The 24,923-nt window shown below is 39.2% G+C and overlaps 1 long non-coding RNA gene across 6 annotated transcripts in view; it reads left to right on the plus strand.

Moving 5' to 3' along the window:
- Positions 1–24,923, plus strand: part of LOC137479599 (uncharacterized) — a 191,040-nt gene that overhangs the window by 116,479 nt on the left and 49,638 nt on the right. For 5 of the 6 annotated variants that reach the window (XR_011002392.1, XR_011002390.1, XR_011002387.1 and 2 more), the window contains exon 4: positions 16,569–16,682. This is a non-coding gene — a long non-coding RNA (uncharacterized lncRNA). Of the gene's footprint in view, positions 1–14,673; positions 14,825–16,568; positions 16,683–24,923 lie in introns of all 6 variants that reach the window. The other variant, XR_011002394.1, reaches the window with a different exon arrangement.

Raw genomic sequence — 24,923 nt, forward strand, 5'->3', positions numbered from 1 at the left:
CTGGCATCATCAGAAAGAAATAACTAAAAGATGAGAAGGTGAAGGGCAGCTGCATGCTCCTTGCCATATCAGGCTGTGTTTTGATTGAGCAGCAAGAAGTTCTCTTGGGGAATTCAGCATTAGAATGTCTCTAACTTGACATTGTAGTGTTATATTGTTGTCTTAACTCTGCAGTATGTTTGCAAACTCAGCTTTGCAAATTGCTGCAGCCCTGTCCCATAGGAGTGTAGCTCTCTCTTTCCCTGTAGGGTTGGTTGCTGTTCAGAATACATCTGCAGTGAAATGTTTCATCCTCCTAGTAAGGGAAATGGGAAGTATGACGATCTAATATAATAGAGTAGAGCCTAGGCTGTGAAAAAGAATGGGCTGAGACTAAATGCAGACATTTTGGGTTATAGTTAAAATATTGTTTCTTAATATACAGAACAGAAAAATGAACATTTACATATAATACAAACGTTTTTTGTGAAAAGCATTGCTTACAAATAAGCTTATTTTGCTGTTAGAGTCAGAAGTCTATTTCTATTCATCCTATTTTAATCCCTATTTCCTGTTTGTTTCCACTATTTGTACACTGGGAAGGAAACTACTGTGTCTTATGGATCTTCCAACTACTGTTTCTATTTCTGCTATGAAAAATTAGCCTTTAGAGCAGTGTAGCAAAAGACATTTTTGCAGTGTTTTTGATGGACTGCAAAGAACTTGGAGCCAATAGAGAAAACACAGATAAGGGCAATCTTTTTTTTTTTTTTTTTTCATAAAGTACATGGCAAGTAGGAAATGGAATAGAAATTGTGTGTTATAGAGAAGGCTTTTCACTGTGTTGCAATTGTGATAAGCCCTGGACAACACATGGTAAAAAGATGAAGAAGGAATGTTTCCATTAAAACTTGTTCTTGTTTTGGGCAGGAAGCTTACACTGATAATAGTTTTAAATTTTATATTATATATGTGTGTGTTTGTGTATGTATGTATATATTCAGTGTTAAAATTTTCTGTCGAAAATTATTTTGGTTTCATTAAGAAGTAATATTTTCTAGAAACTTATCATTTTACCTGCTGGCTTACCTTTACCCTGTCAGGCAACCTGGTTTAAGGTATTCAACTGCTTTTGCTTAATGGTTTTTCTCCTGCCCTTGCCGAACAATGCTTTTTTGTTTGGGTTCTTAGCACTTCAGGTGAAAAAACTAAAATTCCTGAAAACTTGTCTTTCTACTTGCTGAAGCAATTTATGAAAGTATTGCTTTTCACCACAATATTTTGTAATTGCAGTATATTTGCATTGTCCCCACTTTTTCAAACTAATAATTTCTTTTGTAGAGGAATACCTCTAGTGATAAATGTACTGGGTTTTTTTGTGAGGTAACAGGTCTTTGATCACGTTGACTCTACAAGGAACAGCTAGAGCAGCATGTAGCCCAGGACTTCAATTTGTATGGAGCAGGCCTGCTGTATTTTTCCCGGTTTTGGGCTTAGCTAGGGTCTGTGAAATACCAGCAAATATGGGAGCCATCTGGACTTGCTCTCTCTGCTCAGGCGAGGTCTGGGAATCCTGCATTTTTTTTGTTTGTTTTTTCCCTTCTAATTGCAGTGTGGGAGAATCCCAAGTTTTTCCCAGGACTGTGAAAACACAAAATCTGCCTTTCCCAAATATTTTGAGGTTGCCCTTTTTTTTTTTTTTTTTTTTTTTTTTTTTTTTTTTTTTTTTTTTTTTTTTTTCCCTGAGGAAGGTCATGAAAATCACCGCATAATGCATTTGGTTAAAACATTCATGTCAGCTGTGTCGTGAACAAACCCTGAAGCTAACCTCACATGAAGCCTACTTGTTTACTATAACTGAATGAAGGATTAATAAAATGATAAGTAGGTTTCACTGAGGTTTTCTAATCAGTTGAAAATGTTTGTTTATTACCATAATCATAATGAATAATTGCAGAGAATAATTTTGAACACTGTTGTATTTTCCCCTCCCAAAATGCAAAATACTAAATACAAGGACAGCATGTATAGAAAAGAGACAGAGTCCAAGTATGTAGCTACTGAGGAAAAAAAGAGAAATAATTAAACCCTCCAATATTCACCTTTTCCTGAATGTTTATTTTGGATTCAGGGTTACATCAGATCCTATTGTGTGTTTGTCAACACATTCTGTGTTGCAAGTAAAAATATGCTAAATACTTATCATTGCTTTGCCTTGTGCAGCTGAGGACTTACTTCCTTGAGCAAATGGTAGTAGAAGTATGTCTCTTTTCTGTTGAAAGAAATCAGCATTTGTCATTTACATATGGAGGTGTTATTCCAAACACTTTCAACCATATCCATTTTCTGCATAAGACTGAGTTGCAGAGGTGAAAAGCATTGACTGAGAAAGCATAACAGTGAACAGTGCCTTGTCTTTCTTCTTCTCTCACCCCACCTCCTAAAGTGCCACAAATTAATAATCATGTATTGGTTATCTGCTTGCAAAACCAGTGTTGATATGAAGCACTTAACTTCACCTTTAAAGGAAATTAAGTGTGGATGGCAGTGAGTAAACTCTGAAGTTTATTATACTAATTTATTACCACAACTGCATTTTGTAACATGGTTTACAGTGGATTTTTAAATGATGACCGCTCATGATAATTCAAACAACACAAAAGAAAATTACATTTCTACTGCTGAGGACAAAGCCAGAGAATTCCTGATTTGCCCCACTGAATGTGTTTTGTTTGGCTTTCTCCTGAAGCTGGGGCACTGGGACAATCACAGTCTGGAGCAGTTGCCCTCTTATTCAAGTTGGAAATGGGGGTTGCAGGTGTAAGTTGTCTATTTGATGGCAATTCAACAAAAACAGATTTTGTAATAAGCCTATAGAAGTGTTTAATGCAGTCATGGTACTTACCTTAGCCTTTTGATACTATGTTGTAGTTTATGATGGTGAAAGTTTAAACATTTTGACTCCTAGAGCATCCAAACCATGGTAAATATTTGCTAAATTTCAATGACATGTGAGGTCTGGAAGAAAATCGATCAAGTATTTACTTCCAGTGTGCTAATGTAGCATGCTCATTCTGGTATGATAATCTTATCATACTTATGTGTGAAGTGTCAAAATGATGGGTGAAGGTTTTCCTGTAATCTGAATGGTCACATTTAGGTTTCCAATGCCTGTTTTTCAGAGGTTTCTCTGTCTTTTCAAATGCCCAACAATGTCTTTTAGTGGGACAGCACTGTTTGCTTCCTTCGCAACAGGAAAGTTTCGAATGTTGCCACCACTACTAAGGCATTCCACTGAGCAAGGTGGTGGGCATTAAAACGTGATCTGCTAACAGTCTCGGGCAGGAGGCTTTTCCATACACAGAAAACTAACTGTCAGAATGAAAGGCAGTGGTTTTTGCTTCCTGTTTCCTAACACTCACCAGAATCTTTCGTGACTCTGACCAATGTGATTACACTCAAAACATTGATGTTGCAATTTGTCACTGAGCTTTGGCAATGGGGGCTGATGCAGCAGACATGAGGGACAATCAAAAGTGCTGTAGCATTGAAGTTCACTTGATAAGCTTTAAGTGGTAATTTAGCAATCCATGAGCTTTTTACCAAGACTTGGAATGTTGTAGCTTACATCAGCTTTCCTCTCTACAAAGACCAGAGGTGAAAGAGTGGTCTATTTGCCAATATCTTGTTTTCTTAGGAGACTCTTGCCTAAAATTGTGCATATATGGAGGTGATTATTTAGTATTCAAAGCTTATCATTTGGGATTGATGAGACACTAATAAATAAAATGTTATTTGCTATTCTTTGCTGATAAACAAGAACTATGGCTAAAGGAACAGATCAGCCAAGCTTCCTCTGCCTTCTATTTTTAGGACTTGAGTCCTTTTCATCTGTTTTAAAAACTTGTGTTGTTGCTCTGACTTTCATAGTTTGATTAGCAAGTTTATGCTGTTGCTTGTTGAGTTTCTAGGTCTATGAGTTAATTTATCTTCCTTTGCATTCTTCAGGTGGTTAAAGACAGTGAGTCAGTGTTTTGCAGGTGAAGGTTTAGACAAGTTCTGGATAAAATAATAATAAAGGCTCTGTCTAGATTTTTATCTTGGTGCAGCAGAGGCAGACAGTTGGGAGACGAAGATGAATCTGGGTGGTCTTGATATTGGAGACTGCCATGAACATGGATGTTCCCAGCTGGGGGACAGGGAGGAAAAAGCGTTCCTGAAATTATGAAATGCATGTATTGAACAACAATGTTGTGCTGTGCAAGAAACCCGTCTTGTTTGAAAAGCGATCCAACCAGCTATTTTATCATTGCTTATCTTAAATGCAGCAGCAGGTAACACTAATGCAGTCAGGAGTACCTTGTTTGCTCTGGGGGTAGAAAAACTGTTCTGCAGGAGTAAAAACCTGGGGAGTTAAGCCACAACACCCTCTCATATATTTATTTGTCTTTTAGCAAATGGTATTTGAATCAGTTCAGTGACATGGAGAAGTTTATGGAAAAGTGAATTACTAGAGCTGTAACTGAGGTGATTTCATAGTTTATTTTTAGTCACTTTGGATTGAAAGTTGCTAATTGAGGGTGGGGGTGACAAGGGAAGGTTTGCTTGAAGTTGGGTTAAGCCAAGGTTATCTGTATTTGTCTCAAGCCCAGAAGAGTTGGCAGGAGAATTGAGTGAACTTTGTGAACTTGCACAGACCTGACCCTTAACATGCTCACACACACACACACGCTCACACAAATGCATCCCTGAATACTTTCTCAGCCTTACACTCCAGCCAGTTTCTCTTAACAGGCATACCACAATCCATTCCAGCCCACACTGGGAGGATATTAAATAATTTTTATCCTAAAATTCCTGTTCCCTCCTCCTCTTTAGATTTCCCATCCACCCTTTGCATGTTCCCACTGTGGGGAAGGATGAGTGCTGTTTTCTCTTATCTCCTTGGCTATGAGGGTAGTTTCACAACTGCTGCATGTTTCAGTTCTTCACCTACCACAGACTTAATGTATTAAAGTGGGCCAAATCTGGCACTCCTTATCCCAGACAAATGTTTTATTGAAGTCTTTGGGAACTTTGCCTGGGACTCTATGAGACTGCAGGCAGTGGTATTTAAAAAAGGTTTCCACAGTCACTTGATTTGGTTGAAGTATTTTTTTTCAGTGGATGTAGCTTAATCAAGGCAGTGCTTTCAAGTCTGAAATCATCTCTTATAAAGTTATCTGGGAAGAGGTTTGAAATACCTCACTCAATGTTTTCACACTGGCGTGCATCAATTCCCAGTCATTTCTACTCTTTTTTTCTGTTTGAAGGCAAACCCTAAGAAAGATGTCATTTACTTTACTTTCCCCCTTCAAGGTTAGGCTGGATGGTCTTGGATTCTGAAAGGAGAAGTTATGGCAGCTTTTTATTGGGTACAACTGATTGTCTGCACGTGCTGTGATGAAACAAACAGTCTAGCTGAGATTCTGACTTTTTAACACTAAAAATAATATTCAGGGTAGGAGAGGGGGATTTAAACCCCCTTTGCATGTGCAGACTTATGCCTGCATTTTCCCACTCTATGATTGATGAAACAGTAGGATAAACACAGGGTAAAAATGACTTCTTTTGGGGAGTTATACTGGTTTTGATCCACTGGGGGCAAAATAGTATCAAGGTGAATTGTCAGTGAGGGGAGGGAATCAGTCTGTGGAGTTTTACTTCTGATAGCCCCACATGTTTCTGGACAGGAAACATGCTTCTGACCATACAGCATTGCGTTTGCTAGAAAACCCATAGGTGGTAGTAAATCTATGACCTGTAGGGCTTTTCTATATTTATAGTAAGAAGATGATAGATTTATTTCTTTTAAGACTTCAAAGGAAGAAAATGAAAGGGAAAAAAGTAAACTCTCTCAGAACCCACCAAAATACTGATATGTCAGCTCCTGAATAGGGCGTGCAGTGTGTTGTGTGCACTGAGGTGCTGTTGTAATCAAGGGAAATGTAGATAAATGAAATATAGCAGATATCCTGGTTTCCCATTAAGCAGTTAAAAAGATTATTAAAATAAAACCTTCTCTAAGAGTGAAAGGAATTAGGAAGTTGTTCCTTCATTGACTAAACATTTGTTTCTGTATGAGCCATCATTCATTATAAGAGTGTAGGAAAGGCTATGCTAGAAGCATGTTCTTTCAACCTCTGCTTCTTCACTGATGCTGGTGTCTCAAGTGTCTTTGTAAGAGCCTCATGCTCAGGTCAGATCTGCAGATCTGGCCCTTTGATTTGCTCCAGCTTGCAGATTGCAGCAGGAGATGTACCATCTCCAAAGGAGATAGGAGCTCCTTTTTCTCATACTCAAACTCAGAAGCAATCTAAAAATCTGGTGCAGTACTTGTAGCTGGAGATAAATGGAAGAACAAATTACTTTCAGTTGGACTGCAGAGAGGCCACAAAGTCCTAGAGCATTTAGGTTTTTGTGGTGGGAGGAAGTGGAGGCAGAGGCTGAGGATTCCACCCAGTGAAGAGGCCACAACATTGAAGTTGCAGTGGGTTGGTGTAATGGCTCCTGTAATCTCCTGCTGCTGTACCCTTTTCCAGCTGAGTTTAAAAAAGGTATACCGCTAACTACGGGGTCTCCCAAAACTGCTTTCATACTTCTTGGTTTCTTTTTTTTTCCCCTGTGGAAACCTTGATGGCCCTCTCTGCTATGCTGACTTCATGAGTTCTCTTGACATTGTTGTCTTATCCCTGACTACTTGGTGACTTGTTCCCAGTAGTGCTTGTCATCACAGCTCATGCAATAAGTGCATGAGCAGAAGAGTGCTCTTGTCCACTTCCCTTCCCTGTGTGTTTAACTGAAGTTCATGATGGGCTGTTGAAGTTACCAGAACTATACTATAAAAATATACCTTTTTTTTTTTTTAAATAACAGCTCTTTTCATAGTGTGTACATGAAAGAAGAAGCTGGGGTAAATGATTAATAATACAATAAGGAAAAATAAACCTCTTAGATTTTTTGAAAAAAAAAACATATCTATTTTCTGGAGTTTAATATGTGCCAAGATTTCTGTTTGTGGTTTCCTTGCTTACTTGCGTTGTACTGTTCCATCTCCAAAGATGTTTTCTTTTACTGTGTTCAACTTTTCCCCAGTTGTATTATATTTTTCCTTTTTTTCTACCTGAGGAAAAAACTTCTGTTTTTGACTTGTCTTCATATTTTGTTCAACAATGGAAAGAGCTGAATGTGTTTGACTAGTGGTTGAGTTTCTGCTGTTCAGCTCTTTTTCATGATACTCACTTTTACAGGGTGATTTGTACAACAATTATCATTCCTCCAGGCTGAGAAGAGCTCTAATGGAAGGCTGTCTGTGAGCTGAGAGAGCAGCAGAACTGGTCTGGAAGTAGAAAGATTAAACAGTGAGGTTAAACAGGTCAAATGAGAAGTATCAGTCAGTTGAAAAAAGTACATTGTACAGGGGATTAAAAGAAGGGATGGAGTTTAATGGCCAGGCTTTGCAATGAGGTTGTTACTTATTTGTAGGTAAATTGCCTTTGTTTTGACATCCGTATACAGAAGTTTGGCTTTGTCCCTGAAGCTCAAAATGTTATTTTGTAGAAATACAGAAACCTGATTTCTTGCATATTGCCTTTACTACATACCTCTGACTTAGTGACTTTCTAGCACTCACTGTGGAGGAAGTTTCAGACTTCCATTCACTGACAAAGTAAATTCCTTCAGCTGGCAAAGGCAGCTAATGGTTTGCAATCTGTCTGTGCTTTCTCACAGGTGCACACAAATGCAATTTCAATAGTAAGACACCACAAATATTATCAGCATGTTTTTCCTTCTGCCGTTACAAGCAGAATCCAAGATCAGATAAAGGAAATATCATGTTGACCTGTGGCTGTCTCTGAAATAATTTTGACTCTTGGCTTCATGAGTTAGTTGTCTTTAACTACTGAGGCAGATTTCTTTTCTGTGATGGTGAAATCAAATTTTCCATCATGTATTATTAGAAATGAATGTTATGGAAGATCTTGATGACTCTTGACTAAAAATTGTTCTACTACCCATGACTTGAAAAAATATGAATAAGCTAGATGTTTTTGGTACACTTTGTGGCTGAAATGCATTAGCAGTGGATTCCAGGAAGGAGCAAAGTTGAAATTTGTATTATACTATTTCATCTTATTCTTTGTAGATGACTTCCCCATATTGAAATGTAACAGGGCAGACAGGGAGCATAAATGTGTGCTCTGTGTGACATAAGAGTGAGAACTGGAGGGTGCAGACTGGGTGGGACTTTTTCATTTCTCTCTGGGAGGAGCTCTGACAAGTCTGGAGGAAGTTTTGCACAGGATATTCAGGGGGTTTACTACAGATCACCTCAGTAGGATATAATATTGCAACTTTTCCCTAGTGAAGAGAAGAAAGAATTGGTTGCTTTTCTAAAATTCATTGAACCTTTGTGATTTTTGATTCTATGCTAGTGGTTTTCCGTTTTATGCAGAAACATCTTCCCTTGTCTTATGTGTAATGACAATGAATAATGAGGAAATGGCTTCATAGGTGATAAAGGACATAACAAAAATCCTGCTGTGATTTAACTGTAAGCTAAATTTTGTTGAAATCATCAGCTTTGGCCACAGCTCTCCTGCTGTGTTTCATCCTTCCTTCCTCCATTCTTGCTCTCTGATAGGCTTTTCAGCCCAATCTTTGCCAAGAAAGCATAAGGCATTGGAAAGAAAGTGGAGTTAATTGTATTTAATGGTGGGTCTGGAAGGGAAGAGGAGAGATAAGGTTTTAATATCAAGGGCCAGCACCCATACTGAATATAGACATGCTTTTAAGTCTGTTTTATTAAAATAATTTCAAAAACAACTCCTTCAGAAATATTGGTCATCTTGGCAAAGCACCATGATGATTTTTTTTTGAGATATGAACTCTGGATGACCTAGCACTGGGCCTGTTAAAAAACCCTTTTTCCCTCCCCCTTCCTTGTATGTTTATCCTCCCCTGCCCCCTAAACCACTGACTGATAAGCAAAAGCCGCAGAACTGGCTGTTCCTGCCTTGATGGCTGGAATAGCTTTTTCATTTTTTGCAAGGAAAGATTTATGGAGAGTTTAGGACCTGTGTCTCCAGGATCTTTCTTCAGAGCTTGCTGAGCCATCTCAGACTAAATTGGTGCTTTTATGTAGTGTAAGACAGAAATATCAGCTCAAAAATCAAGTCACGTTCAATGCTAACTTCTGACCTGCTCCACACAGAACTGCAAACTCCATCCCTCCATCTGTGGGCATTGGAGGTTTTGGTGGACCACAGAAATATTGATGCCTGCTGTGCTGCTGCTGCTGCCCAGGCCACCTTTGATGAAAGTGCTTGGCGCACAGTTTACGTCTGAAAGACATTGCTTCTTGCAAACTGGGGATGTCTGCCTCTAAATCCATTCGGTTGTGTTCTCCCCAGCCTGTTTTGGGGAGCCAGGAAAAAACGGTGGGAATCAGAGCATTTAGGGTATGTGTTTCCTCATCATCTCTTTGATTCTGTTATGTTTTCACAAAATAATTTTTTCAGCTGGTGAGTTTGGTTTTGTTTTTTTTTTTTTTTTTTTGATGGGTGACATTCCTGTCAGAAAATACCAGCCAGAGTTGGGAAAGGAGTTTCACAGAATGCAGAATTGTTGTAATAATACCAGAGAAAATTTCCAAGCATGATCTGAATGCAAGGCTTGATTTCTTTTGCTATGGGTCAGAGGAGAATAAGCTGTGCCTTTCATCTCTGTAGTGTTGAATTCTGCAACAGAAATGCTTGGTATTTAGTATTCAGTATTTTATTTTAACTATTTTTCTGCTGAAAAATATTAAAGATCAAAATAGTGTCCGTTTTGGTAATAATACAGTGTCTTGTCCAATCCTAGAAGTTACAAAGCTCTTGGCAGATGAAGGCTGTGAGTTTTTTATCTCTGGCAATTACCGTTCTAGCTATATAACTTATGGTAGAAGGTGAGATTCAGGATGACATAGGTTAAGAAGAATTTGATATGTTAAGTATTGCAAGAGGCATTGTAGAGAATTTGCTTCAATTGTCATGGTTTTTGATGGGAAGAAAATTAAATTTACTTAGTTTTTTAAGTTTACAGCTCACAAGGCTGGAGTCTGAGTATCCTGAGACTTTACTGAATATTTGATATAAAATATTATATATAACTAAGCTACTAAATAAACATTGCAGAAGAAATTTTGAGTTATGCAGGGCAGCTTCCTTAACAATGGCAAAAGGTATATTCCTAATTGTGTGTTGTAAAATCCTACCCCATGTATTAGGTTGGCTATGGCAAAAGCTTTTACACAAACCTCATTTTTTCTTCTGAAACTGATGGTCTCTTCCTGAGTTCAAGACATTTTAATGATTTTTATACTTTATCTTTTAAAAAATGATAGCTCAAGACATGCCTGATTTATTCTTCTTCCACAAATGGGTTGTGATTAAGCTCATTCTTTTAGCTTATTTCTGAGTGGCTGCTAATTTTTTTGAGGGATGTGTGTAATGGACTAAATGTTGGCAGAATTAATTACATCTATAAGGAAAGTTTATAGATAAATGGAAACTGTGGAACAGAGGAAGCTGTTTCCTTTTTGAAATCTGACCACTGATAATGTCTGGAAACCAGAGAGCTGATACACTGTAGTTTTGTTCCTATGCTCATTATATTCCTTGGTGCACATAATTTTTTTTTTTTTAAGAATGAAAACTGCAAGAATGTAATACATTATTTTAATTATTTTTTTTTTGCTTGTGTTTTCTTTAAGGGTTAAAAATGAATGCAAAAATAAAATTATGTGTATTGTATACAAAGTCCCTTCTCTGAACACTTTGAAGCAGGATACTTTATTGGCCTGTGCTCAGAGTCATGGCTGAGCTACAACTTGATAGTATAATACATTTAAGAGTGTATAAAGATTTAAGAGTGCAGACATTGTTGGATGTCTTTTGCTGTCATCAGCAAAGGTAAAATATTGTTTCCTTTATTAAGCCCTTGTCCATTGATAGTTGTTATTCAGATTATACCTAAGATATAAAAAAATTAAAAACAGAGCAAATACCGCAACAGATACTTAGCTGGCAAGTTGTGGAGGTTGTACAACTCTTTCCCAGACATGGAGGTGTTGGTCTTTAATTAAATGAGCAGTGAGTTCTACTCAGGGATTTCTCTTCTGCTGGATTTAGCAACCAAATCTTGGTGGACTTTCATGTGAAAATATATTTAAAATACTTTTTTCAGTCTTTTTCAAATTTAAACAAAATTTCAGATGACAGGCTTGTTTCACAGTTAATGACCAGCTTTAGAGTTCATTTTCCAGGAATGCATGGGTTTTCATGTATATTGTAGGGTTATTAAAAAAAGAAAATCTTCCTATCAAGAAGAAAATGAGAGAAAGGAAAATAGATCACCTTTTTCCATTTTAAGTTGATTCTGATGAAAACCTATAAAATGCAACATTTTTGTCACTCCAGCCAAAGAGGTTGGATTAGCAATTCAGGACTGTGACCAGCAATGCAGCGGCAGATAATGCAAGGTATGCCCTTATAACAACTGCATAACAGGCCAATGTAAAGATAGTGACCAGCTGGACATGCATGCCTTCCTTTCAGCTTTAAGCTTCCCACGGAGAAGCCCTGGAGAAACAGAGTTCTTCTTGTAGGAGTGGAGTTGAGTAAGTGGGACAGATCAGTGCTGGCCAGGGGATGTAGAGGTCCCTGGGTGGATGGGGAGAGAGGCCCAGTGGGATGGTCTCTGGGCTGGGTTTCACACACAGGCGCTGGCAGACAGGGCCTCTGGGTACCTGCCTCAGCTCTCTCAGCAGCTGTGGCCCCTGTGCTTTGAAAGACTTGATTAGGGTACAGCATGTCTTCAGGAATGCATTTCTGCAAGTTATGAAATGTTTTTGGAATATATATATGTATGTATGTATGTATGTATGTATGTATTTTCCCCTTTGAAACCGAGGTGCAGAGCAAGAGGACACAATGTTTTGGGATGCTATACTAAAAACCTGAGGCTAGCCAGGTGTAATGAAGTTTCTGATATCTGCCAGAAGGTATTTGCAACCTACAGTGGCAGCTGTGAGGGGCAGATTACAGCTTTTATCTCACTTGCATACAGATGAGTTCAATGGGAGAGAGGTCCTGCAGCTGTGACTCACCTGAGCCCCCACACTTTATTTTTCTCTCAACTTGGCTCTGTCTTTACCCTGAATTTTACTTTTGCCCTGAGACCTCAACTTGGTCCCCCACCTGTGGCCCAGGAGAGGAGTTTCTTGCAGCCCTGCTTTCTTGGCACTTTGCCTGGGGCAGCCCCTGTGCAGCCGCATCCTTGTAGGCCCTTGGGCTATCTCATTCATCCTGACTCCTGGGTTCTCTGAGCCAAGGGCATACACAACAGGCCAGGGGAATGGTCACAGCACCAAGCCTGGCAGAGCTCAAAAAGTGATTGGGCAATGCCCTTGGGCACATGCTATAACTCTTTGAGATGGTGCTGTACAGGGGCGGGAAGTTGGACTCAGTGATCCTTGTGGGTCCCTTCCAACACAGCACATTCTGTGTGTGATTCTGTGTGTGATTCCTTGCTCTTATGGGAGATGGCATAACAAGGTTATCTTGATGGTACTTTTTCTCTGTAATGGGGGATGAAGGGATTCCTGCTGCTGCTGTTCCTGCTCCTGTTCCATACCAGTGCGGGATGATAGGGGTTACAGTATGAAACAGGGCACTGGGGGTGCCTGTCATGACATTTATGAGCTTTGTATTGATGTCACCCAGATTTGTTGGGTTTGCCTTCTATGCTGTTTTGTTTCTTCATGGTGAGCTGAGACAGGGGATTCAGACTATCTTCTCTCCTGAGGTCCCTGTGGATCACAGTATTTATGGTCTTGATTAAGAAAGCAAGCCCCAAAACCTCCCTCCCTGGCCCCACAAAATCAAGTCGTGGCTGCATTGGACAGACTTGAAATAACTGTAAGCAAGTATTCTTTATTTTTCTAAGGTTCTGAGGATCAATTTGCCACTTAGATAAGATCCTTGGAAGAAATGCAGCCGAACTCTAGGTCATATCAGCTTTGTGTTGTTGACTAAGAGATATGATTTTACCTGTTAAAACAGCATTCCAAAGATCATTAGTGGTAGTGATGATTGGGAAAGTAATCTTTTGGGAAACCTTCTGGTTGTGGGGGCAGGCGTAGCACTTATTGAATGAGGGAAGAACATCAAGACAGTTTTTTTTTTTAGAAGTATATTTACATTTCCAGGAAAACCTCACAATCAGTTTATCTTTGACTTACTCTAGTTCACAGTGTTTTTAAAGCAGAGATGGTGCTCTGCAACCCCCCTGCCTCCCCTCCCTGTGTGTGTGTGCGCATATGGGTGTTTCTGCAAGTGTTGTGTTAAAAAGCAATTGGCATCTGATGACTTTCTCCATTTGAAGCTGCTTCTTTTTGGGCATATGAACTGATTCTGTACACACTGGCATGTGCCTGGCCCTGACTGACCTTTCATGTGCAGTCCTGCATGCCCAGGGTGCGAAGGCAGGTCCCTGTCAAATGTGGTGCCAAGGCAGAGGGGCTGTGGTAGAGGTTCCCCTGTGCAGGCACTCTTGTCTCCATCATGAGTGAAGCCATTACACATAACCCTAACAGAAGGCTGCCTGTCAGCTGCAGGCCTGGGATGGGCAGGATCCTTACTTTCTATGATTTCCTTGCATTAAAAACAGGAAAAAGGGGGAATTTCACCATCTTGCCTGGATAATGGTGTGGTTGGTAGCTGGTTCTGTTTAGGCAGGGTTGTATCCCATGCTTTCCCAGGTGCACACCCATATGTATGTACACATGGTCTTAGCTGAGCATTTTGTAGGAAGATCCTGTGGGGGAAGATGTATGGACATTTGTATTTAAGTGGTCCAATTTATTTTATTGTGTTTTATTTGATTAGTTTGACTCCGCCTCTCTTCCTTCATGTTTTCCCAAATGCTAGGAAGGCCATGAGTTTTTCTTTGCTGTGTATGTTTGGCAAATGTGTTTCAGATGATTTTGGCAGGTTTTGAAAACAAGGCTTGAGCTTCTGTGAGTATTCTAAAGTTTTTTCCCCTTAGAGATAAAAGTATTGAAAGATACATACTATTGGTTTCTTGGATAGTATAACTTAGAGAAAGCGATTTACACTTCAGTGTCTCAGCCATGAGTCTTGATTTAATTATTCAGTTATCTCCTCATGAAATAGTCACATGGTTGCATTAAAAAAAAAAAGTGAGCATTCTATCTGGCCATCTTCAATCTTCAATAAAGATGGTATTGTTTTGAATATGTTTAAATTAACAAAATTTTTTTACAGCAATAATGATAAAGGGAATGTAATACGGTTGATTTGCATCTGCATGTTTAGTTGCCCAAAAATGAAGCAAATACCTGAAGCATGCTCTTAAAATTAAGGGCCAGTTCAAGAAATCCAGACACCCTTTGGTTTCAGTGCACCCAAGCTTGAGAATGAACCTCAAAGTCTGCTCATTAAAGAACTTGTCTCTGTTTTGAAGCCCATCCTTTTTTTTTTTTTTTTTTTAAAAAAAAAAAAGAAACAAAGTCTTGAGCAACAAAGCATACATTTCAAGTGTTTTTTTCCAGAGCTATCTTACTCTTCTGGCTTTCTTTGTTCACTCCAGCTGTCAGCAGATTTCAAGGTGTGTGTCTCTGTGTTTGAAGAAGTTGTCATAGATATTGGTGACAGCTGGGCTTTGAAATGTTCTTTGCAGTCAACACAAAGTACATGAGGAGTGAGTCATGAACATTTACAGATCATACTTGGCTTCATATGTAATTCTTCTAATAATGAGCCTGACTAATTGACCTGGGGAAGCTCATGACTTCACCATGGCCCTCAAAAAATGATCCAGTTACTAAGGTTAAGGATCTGAGCAATGCTTTTTTTATTATGCTACATTCAATTAATCAATCAAATTAGGATTTTCATCCTTTCTGTCACTGCCAGAGGGGTCCAAACTGGTGTGATTTCCACCCCTCAGGGGCTTCCAAGGTTGTCTTTTGTTTTTGCAGTTTTATTTATTTAAGTTAGAAAATATGAGACTGTGCATTTTGAAGGTAGGACTTTCCAATTATGAAGTTCAGTTATCTTTTCTCCATTACTAGTTTAATGCACTGTACATTCCTGAGCAAGGTATCTGAATGCAGCAAATTATGTTTAATCACATAGAATTAGAGAAGCCTGTAATTTGTATTTGTAGATTCTGTGTTTGCTCCAGGTGTAAACTGAACCACCAGAAGTCTGCAAAGACAAAGCTCTCTGAGCTCTGTGCAGTTATTCTGGACTTGTTTCAATCACATATGGAAGAAATACTATTAAAAAAGTGAAGGTACACTCTTGGATATAACAAAAGTTTATCACTGACAAAGTGTCCTTTCTTTTATCATTCTCAGGATTTTCAGAATATTTTTTCAAAAGCTAGCTTTTGTTTGACTTTCTGAGCATTGGAAGAATCTCTAATGCCTGGATTCCACAAATTTGCCAGGCCTTAGTGTCTTCAGCTCATGCTTTATGGTTCACTGTTACAGACATGTACTTTAAAACTTCCTGACTTCAGACTAGAATGCCTGCTTATGTTGATTTTCATTCAAGGTTGTACAAATGCACACAATGTAATTGAGAAAACTGTATAATGTAAAATAATGCTGCATAAAAATGAATAATAAATGTAGGAATAAGAAATAAATGGAAGGAGAACATATTTTCATGAGACTGTACTTGCATGAGTGATGTACAAATATGGAGGGTTTTGTACCTAATTTTAGCTACCAAGCTGAATCTTTTATTACTGTTTACTTAGGAGGGTTTAAGTCTTAGTCTTGCCTCTTGGTTGTTGGAATCTCCATCCTGCTGTAGCCCACGTTTCCAAGATGGGCAGCAATGTCTGTGTGTGGGGAGTAGCAGGGGGCACAACATGAAGTTGTGCTGGGAGTGTTTCAGGGACATCACCTTCTGCTGCTGCCCAGCATCGTTGTTGTGCATTTAGACATGGTTTGGGAAAATAAGTAGATGAACACTGGAAGCTAGTAAATGCAGAGGACAGGAAGATATGCGTCCAAGAGTGGATTTATCTTCTGCTAACACAATTCAGCTTCCTTTTTGTAGCAGGAATGTTCAATAAATTTTATTCCTCAAGGCTGTGTTTTAAGAGCACATTCCAGGTTATGTTTCTGTTTAAAAAAAAAATAGTGGCAGCTAAATAAATAAATAAATAAATCCTGAATGAATTTTGAACTTTGTCCGGTGACTGGACAGCTTGTAGTGCCTAAATGAGATTATTGTAACTGAACAGGAAAAGTCCTGAAATATAAGACTATGTAGTTGTGTGAAAGCATTGTGTTTTCTGTCATCTTACACTCATTTGACCTTGAATTAAAGCAATGTCTTTGACTTGAGTATCAGTAAGACATAATATAGTATGAACAAATTATTTAAAGCACCTATTATTATAATTTAATTTTTTTATCAGTGCATAACATAAAGTTACTAAGTGCTTTTATCCTGTTTTTATTTCAGGCTTGAGTCACAGAGAAACGTGAAGATTTACACTTCTGAAATAGGTGTGAGTGGGATTGAAGGAATTACCTGGAGGATTCTGAACGCCCCTTCTTCCTGCTCCGGGAATGATGGGTGAGTGTATTATGAAATAATTTATAATTAACTCAGTCCTTACTTCAGAAGGTTTTTAGTCAAAACAGGAAGATACAATGCAGATGGCTGTATGTAAGAATGGAAGAAATTTCAGATACTACAGATACACCACCTAATTGCAGACACCAGCATTCAGAATCTGCTGTTCCTGTTTAGTAATATGAGGGTTTCCATTAAAAAAATAGTGTGAACTTTCTGTAGTAAATCTCATCCCCTCCCACTCCCACCAACTCTCTGATGTAAAGGTTCTGTATTTGAAAGCTTTTAGCCCAATGTCAAAGAAAGCTGAACTGACTGAAAATTAATTTTGCCTTTCTTGAACTGATTCTGAGTGGGTCTGTTACTGGAGAAAAGTGCGAGGTTGAGCTTTACGAGGCCCCTGCAGGTATTTGTTAGTGAAACAGACAGGTGAGAAACAGCAGCAGAAATGTCCGTGTCACACCTGGGCTGCTCCTGAAGCCTGTTGCAGTGCAGCTGATATGTTAGTTCCAGTGGTTGCAAATGCAGCCTGTGTGTCTTCCTGCCTCCCTCCCTTGCTATATCTCTCCCACAGTGGGGAAGAAAGAAACTCCAAGGCCAAACCCTGTGGGAGGATAAATGGGACTTCACTTTGGGTTGTCTTTCTCTGTCTCTGTCTGTAGATATGTGGGGCCATCATTATAAAAGGGCACATGACCTTTCTGTGGAATTTGCTGTGGAATCTTGACATTCTAATTTCTTTCAACTTAGTGAGTATCTCACATATGTCTCTTTCAGATATTGACCAGTGAATAAGATCTGTGCTTCTTAGTACAACCTGTTCAAAGTGAAAAGGTACAAGTCCTGTTAGAAAGGCACATGGTATTTAAGCCCTGGATTTTGGCAGAGGTTTCTCACTTCTGCATCAATACACACAAGACCATGTATGTGGTCCTGTGATTGTACCAGTGCTGAGCAGTGCAAACAGGACGAGTTTTCAGTTGCAGGTGTTGCTGACCAGACAGCTCTCTCACCAAGTTGTGATACAAGAAATATTTAAGAGCTAGTAAAAATGAACCCTAAAACTGGCAGAGTGACAGCAGAATTTTTCTATTAATTTAAACATTTTTGTAATGCTTGAATCTAGCCTAGATTCATTATGTCTAAATTGTGTGCAGGGCTGAAAATGGAGGGTGCACCATCCAAAACAGCTTTGGATGACCTTCTGAGTCTTTTACTCTTGTACGTGGGAGCAGGTAACACCTAAAGCAATAGATGTGTCTCGACAGCACTCTCAGCTTCAGAGGGCCAGAATCAAGATGATGCCAGTCTGCCTACAGCCCTGAAGCCAAAGGACATGCCTTGGGTGGTGTAGGGAGAAAAGCCAATGACATTTTTTTGGTTGAAGGTGTCAGGGACAATGTCTGAAGCTTTGCCTGAAGTGGAAATAGGCAGCAGGTGCAAATATATGCTGCAGAGGAGCAGGCTGCAGCGAGGTTCAGGAGTATCCCAGCACTTGGAGGGGGTAAAAGGATAGGCAGCAGAGCCAAGAGGGTGTATTAAAAGAATCTGGAGCTCAGTGCGTGAAGGAGGAAAACAAATGGGAATAGTAACTTGTGTGGCTTCTCCAGAACAGAGAGTAGGATGAAAGGATGTAGTGGAAAGTGAAGTGGGTGGGAATTTTTCTGTTCAACCATCTACACCAAACACTTTTTTCCCTCCAGAGATGTTTCTTGGTGGGCTGTGTTTGAAACCAAGTATTAAGGAGTCTCCCTGAAGCTGGCGAGAGAGAGAGGTGAAGAAAAATTCAGGGAAACAGAAATCAGGACTTTCTGAAAGAGGGAAAAGATCAAAGGGGTGAGAAATGTACAGGCAATAATGAGAAAACAAGTGCTTTGAGGGGATGTTTTGGAAAGTAATAGGAGAGCAGGGATCTTCATCAGGAAATAAACAGTGGTAAGATTTGATTTCCAGCTTTCTTGTTTTTTTTTTTTTTTTTTAACAGTATGATGTATATGGCAGCTCTTATTGGAGAGAAGGAAAAATCATTTTTCTCATGAAGGAAGTGGGGAAATCTCACTATGCTTGCTTGCACAAAGAATGCTTTAATGTAAGTGTGGGAAAACAATAGAAACATTTTGGTAGTTATTCTTGTATTTTCAATTTTTTGAATAGGGGGCTGCATATGGTAACACAACCTGGGGTAATCATCAGCCTACAAACCCACCCCTGTGTGTCTTGAGCTTATTTCTGAAAATATGTTATTTTTTTTCCTATCTTTTATATACTGACTTAGAAAAAGCTAATGTTTTAAAACTTTACTTTGAAGTTTGTCCTGATGAAGTCTAGCCATATTCTGGCCTGAATATTCTCTGTTTGATGGTAAGGTTAAAATGGCTGTGAACATTTTAAAGATTTGGGTTTTGCATAAGTGCCTTTTGTCCTGTAGTGGGTAGGATGGCTATCTCTTGGCAAGATGTGACTCCTGCCCGAAACCAAAGCAGGTCTGAAGCTGACCTAATAGCTCATAAATTGGCATATTCTCTCAAAAAGGTGATCAGCTTGGCAAGGTATGGCCTGCTCTGTGCTTGTGGTTGTATTAACTTCTACCTTGTGTCTGCTTTTTCTTCAGCTACAGTTATGCTTGCAAGGTGTTTGTGGTATATTTGCTTTATCAGGAGGAGACTGGGGGTGTCACATATACCAGAAAAGTATCCTCATCTTCCCTCATTCATTCCCTATGTGGTGTCATATGGAGCTGGGATAGCAGTTTTAGCAGTTGCTAAAATATGTTGATAATGTTTACTTCCAACAGGACACTCTTCTCCTGGACATCCCATTATCTTCCTCTTTCAACCTCTGTCTGGGTCAGTGTGAGGGCTTTGGGAGCTTGTTCTGGTTCGCCAGGCCCCTGGCAGTGGTAAAAGGGAGGTGGTGCTGACTGAGCTGTAGTATGGGCAGGCCTGGGATCCCCAGTGCCATGGGAAAGTGAAGGGAAGAGCAGATTCAGCTGTAGCAATCCTGACCTTTCTGGGAGCATCACACTTAACCTATATATATCCTATATGTACTATGGCTGTTCCCACTATTTGGCAGGGTGGGGCTTGCAAGGCTGACACCAAAGCAAGGTGGCTGTGTGTTTGCAGTTTTCCACTACTGGAATCAAGTATTGGAAACTTCCATTGATTCCTAGGAGCTTTTTCCTCCTGAACGTGCTTGCTAAGGAGATTGTTCTCCATATGAATTGCCTGGCCATGTTACTCTGTGTCTGTTTCTAACCCTGTCTATTCATCAATTTTTTTTTATTTTTTCAAAACAACTCAAAATATAGGTAAAGCAAACATTTTATTGAATCTCTAAAAATGCTGACCTAGCATCAAATGGAAGAGTATGATGAAGTGATAAATGTTTCAAGCCCCTGGCGTTTTATCTCTGATTTTCTTTTTTTTAAAATGTTTCTCAAACTTAAGTGATTGAAAAGTTTTCCAGATCTGATAACTGCAAAGATTTCAAGTGAAACTTTTGGCTTCTATCCCAGTATGAGATCATATAAAGTGATATTAGCTGAATTTGTACCAGAGTTTGAAAAGAAAATGAAAACATGTTACTGTTAGTGTCTCTCAGCTATTTTTCAGCTATGCTGGACAAATGTTTTCTCATTGGTTAAGTTTTGAGTACCATTTGAAATGTTTTCAAATATATATGTGTATATATATGCACCTTTTTCTTTCTAATATTGTATTTAATTTGTACTCTTTTGGTCTTTTATCCTTGCTAGCAGAACTCCTTGGATTCCATATTGCATAGAAGTTTTTTAATGCAGTATTGCAGAGAAAACTTGCTACAAGTGAGGATATACTGAATTCCTGCTGCTATTCCAGAATGACCTTAAAATGAAATCTCTAACCTCTCTTTTTGTCTGGTTTCTGTGACAGGAGACTTTGAAAGCAGTAGTCCTTGTAGGGGTGTGTGTACCTAATAAGGGTAAATGCGTGTCAACTACACGTGTTTTGTGGGTCTCCTTCTATACAGAAATAAAATAAGAAAAATAATGCCTTAAGTGTTAGATATTTAGGTTACTGAACAAGGCTGAACTTCAAGGGCTGAACTTGCAAACCCAAGCAATTGGATGCTAGAAAATTCTACATTTAAAGCTACTCATCCATCCCCTTGGTAAATAGTCATTTTGATTGCCTTTAATTAGAGGATTGCATGCTTCCCCCTCCCCCCCCCACCCCCCAAGGCCTGTGTATTGTTCAGCACACAGCATGGCTAATGCTTAATGAGTGGGTAGGTTGTTGATGTTTTGTTTCTCACCATTTCTTGTATGGCTTTATTTACTGCATGGTTGGCAGATGGTGCACTGAATACAGAACTACTCATTTCCTCATGGAGATTTTCATGGCATTAACACCATAAAGAGTTACTTTACTGCATATTTTTCAGGGAATCTTAGATCAGGAGTGCAAAATAAGACCTACATGTATATTTAACCAAACTCTGAGCCTTGACAGTTAACCTTCTGGAAGGAGTTGGTTACAGTACAGTTGCCTTGGTGGAAGATCTATCAGGTTGTGTTGATTCCTTCCCCCACTTTTTTGTAGCAGAAAGCAACAGTGGTCAAAGCTCCCACAGGGGCATGAGGTATGTCCATAACTCAAGTAGATTGGTGGAAATGTTGTAAACAGCTATAACTTCCCTCCTTCTCACCAGTGTTTGCTTCTTGCCATTGCTTATTGTACTAGAGAACACAGAATTTCACACATCAGAAATCTCCTGTAATCAAAGGAGTGGATACTTTGTCCAGCAAACTGGCTCAGCAACCTGCTTCCAGCATTCAGTGCACGTTTGAGACCTGATGGAAATGAACAAAGCTTCAAAACCTACTGTAAGCTACAGGAAGAGAACACCCTTCATCTGGTTTCTGTCTTGGAGGCTGTAAGCTCTTCAGCCTGGAGCTTGTGCCTTCCCATATGTCGATAGAGTATTTCAAGCACTATAGTAGTATAAACAGCAGTGGATGAGGTCACCATATATCAAACAACATAATTAAATCAGTGCTTTATTCACTGTCTGTGTCTCATTATGGCTGCCTCCTAGGTCATTCTGCAGCCTTGGAGATCGTGTAAGAACTAGACTGTTGCAACAGCCCTTGAAGAAACATTTGCTTTGAAGTTGATGCTATTCACTTAGAGACCAATTTTCATAAAATTTTACTTTTGTAAAATGTGGTGCTATTTTGAAAAAGCCATGTAAAAGGCAAACACTTACTATAGATTTTTTTTTTCCATAAATTGTCATGCACAAATGTCAGCTGCTGATCACATGATTGTGATGGGATTTCTTGACTGATTAGAGGTCTGAAAACAATCAAGTAGATGATGTATTAGGAAAAAACCAGGTTTCTCAGAGGGGAACATAAGCTTAAAGTGCCTGCAAAGCAACTAGATCTCAGTCATTGGCATGAAACTGGCATTTTTTAAAGTGAAGTGATGCTTTGTTTTGGCCACTACTTTAAAATGTATTCCCTGTAAAATAATATAGGAAAATATTTTAAGATGCTCCTTCCCCCTTTCACAGTTCTGGTACCCATACTTTAAATCTTCTGTTATATCAACACCTATAAGTGTTTTATATAGATCCTTATGTGTGTTTTACAAGGAAGTAGGCTACCAATTTTGTCTGAGCAGTAAGGTACTTTGAAGTCTGAAGTCACAGTAAGATATGCACGTAAGCCTTGTGCCTCATCAAGTATGATGCCATGGGCATGTGTTATTGCTTACCTATGCCTTAATTACTGTACACATGTAGCTACAGGAATATATCCATATGGTTTTCCTACTGTAAACTTTCAGGTGACTTCCTAATCTAGGCCAGTACTCAGAAACAAGGGCTGGTCTGAGATCTTAGTAATTACAAAGCTGGCATACAAATTTCGGTAGTAAGGCCCCCCCAGATCCACTTGAAATCAGGTTACATTCATATCATTCATATTCTGTCTTGTTTTTGAATAGCAGCCCAATAACATGCAAAGTTGCTATGTTGTTGCTTGACCTGCTCTATCCCAGTCTTGCTGCCAAGTTAAAAAGAGGAAAAGGTATTCAGGACTTATGTTATCTTGGCTTTGCCATAAGTGAAAGGGATTTTTTTTTCCCTTTTTCTTTTTTTTTTTTTCCCTTTTTTTTTTTTTTTTTTTTTTAAATCTGGGGGTTTCATGAATTAATTAATATTATCTGATGAATTTCTTCCTCCCTGAAGTTTTTCTATTTTTCTCTGGTGCTTTTCCTCTCTACCAGTAATGACAGCTCAGAACCATGAGTTGGTACCATGCATTAGGGAATAATCTTTCCTAATCTTGAACCTGAAAGTAGGAAAGTGAAGAGAGATCAAAGGAAGCTCTCTAATATTCTGCAGGACAGGTGGGCTCCAGAAATCAAATATAAAAGCAAAGTTGTGCTGCTCAACCTAATACCCTCATTGAGAGTGGAAGACATCAGCCAGCTGGGCTGCCTTTGGGGCTTGTTTGCCCTCCAAAGCACTCCCACAAACCTGCTGCAAAGATGGGAGGTGGGGATGATGATGAGGAGAGCTTTGCAGGATCCTGCTGGAGGTTCGAGTCAGTAGTTCCCACTAGGAAGACTAGCCTGGCAGGGTAGGAAAGCTGAAGGAGGGGCAGAAAAGGCTATTTACCCCCAGGCGGAGCTGGAAATCACCTGGCTCCTGCTCACCTAGTGAAACAACAGCAAGGAAAAAAGTCTGTCATCCTGCTTGAAGATGGGTTCACGTGGTTCTGGGGTGCTAGGGAGAAGTCAGTTCTGCTAGGTCTGCTCTTAATAAAAACCCTGCTGTTCCTAACCTTTTCTTTTTTCCAGTAACATCCTCCAGACAGCAGTTAAAAGGAGATCAGTGGCAGACAACAGAAGCATGGACTGCTCAGTACTTAAAATTTCTAGTCTTTAAAATATAACTTCAATTTTAATATGTTGTCTTAGTGGCTTGATTGTTGATTGGTTAGGCACTTGGTAAACCTCAAAATAAAAATAATAGATGCTTCTGTTGGTTTTGCACTATTTGTTTTTTTTTCTTTGTTCATATTTTGCTATTCTTCTGTGATTCTTTTTTTTTTTTTTAATAGCCAGAGTAAAACAGAAGTAGTAAACTTTAATTTAGAGGTGTTAGCAAAAGGTGGCTCACCCTGATAAGGGTCATCCAGGCTTCACTGGTTCTTTGTTATAATCCACTACTCACTGTGGTTTGTCCTCTCTTAGTATTACTTCTGTAATATTTGCTATCATCTCTGTGTAGATGATAGCTTAATACTTGCAAATGACCTAAATGTAACGGATGTCAACAAAAAAAAAAAAAAAAAAAACCCTTCTAAAAGCATACACCTATGAGAAGACAAAGACAAGACTGGCAAGCTTGTTAGGGCAAGTGTGAACAAGTGTTGGATATAAAGAAAAAGTGTGGGTTTTGTTGGGGTTTTTTGGTTTTTTTTTTTATTCCTTTGCTACAGGGGCACAATTCTCATTTCTATTTGCAGTCATCTAGGCAAGCTGAGGTGTGTTGAGTGCAAGGTCTAATTGCTTGTGCCCTGCATGCTGTGCCTACACAGCTTTCAAATGGGAGCTAGCTTGGAGCACGGGCAAAGCAAGCTCAGGTCTGTCCATACCTGCCTGCATACAGAGATCCTCAGAAGAAAGCAGAGACACCCATTTTCTCTTTATTACTGCATTACACCAGAGGCAAATTCTCTAATTAAAATTTGCAGTTAGCATGGTGTGCTATAACTGCTGTAAATTTTGGTCATGTCAAGACTTCCTGGCGGTTGGAGGAGAGGCCCAGAGAAGCCAGTGAGTGCAAACAAGGGCTCTTGTGTAGATGGCTACAGCAGCCCAGCCCTTGTGTCCCATCCACGTTATTAAGGCACCACCTATGGTGCTTTGTACCAAGAAGATTACTAAATAGCTTAAAAGAAAATGTCAGTAATGCTGCATAGTGGAGGAACTAAGATCTGCCTTGTCCTGAAAGAGGTTCTAGTCATATCCTCCTATCCACTAGGCTCCCATGGGAAAAGGTGCTTGACAAGGCTCAAAACAGCCTTTCTGCTGCCTTTGCCCTAGTGTATTGCTTCCATTCATCTGACACAGTAGGGAAAAACCTCTTAACTAGGATAATAAAGATGGCAACATTAAGAAATATGCATTTTAATAAAGGGAGTAGAGAATAGATTTGCATATCTTACAACTAGAGAAATAGAAA

This window comes from Anomalospiza imberbis, chromosome 1, assembly GCF_031753505.1.
Source record: "Anomalospiza imberbis isolate Cuckoo-Finch-1a 21T00152 chromosome 1, ASM3175350v1, whole genome shotgun sequence".
NCBI lineage: Eukaryota > Metazoa > Chordata > Aves > Passeriformes > Viduidae > Anomalospiza > Anomalospiza imberbis.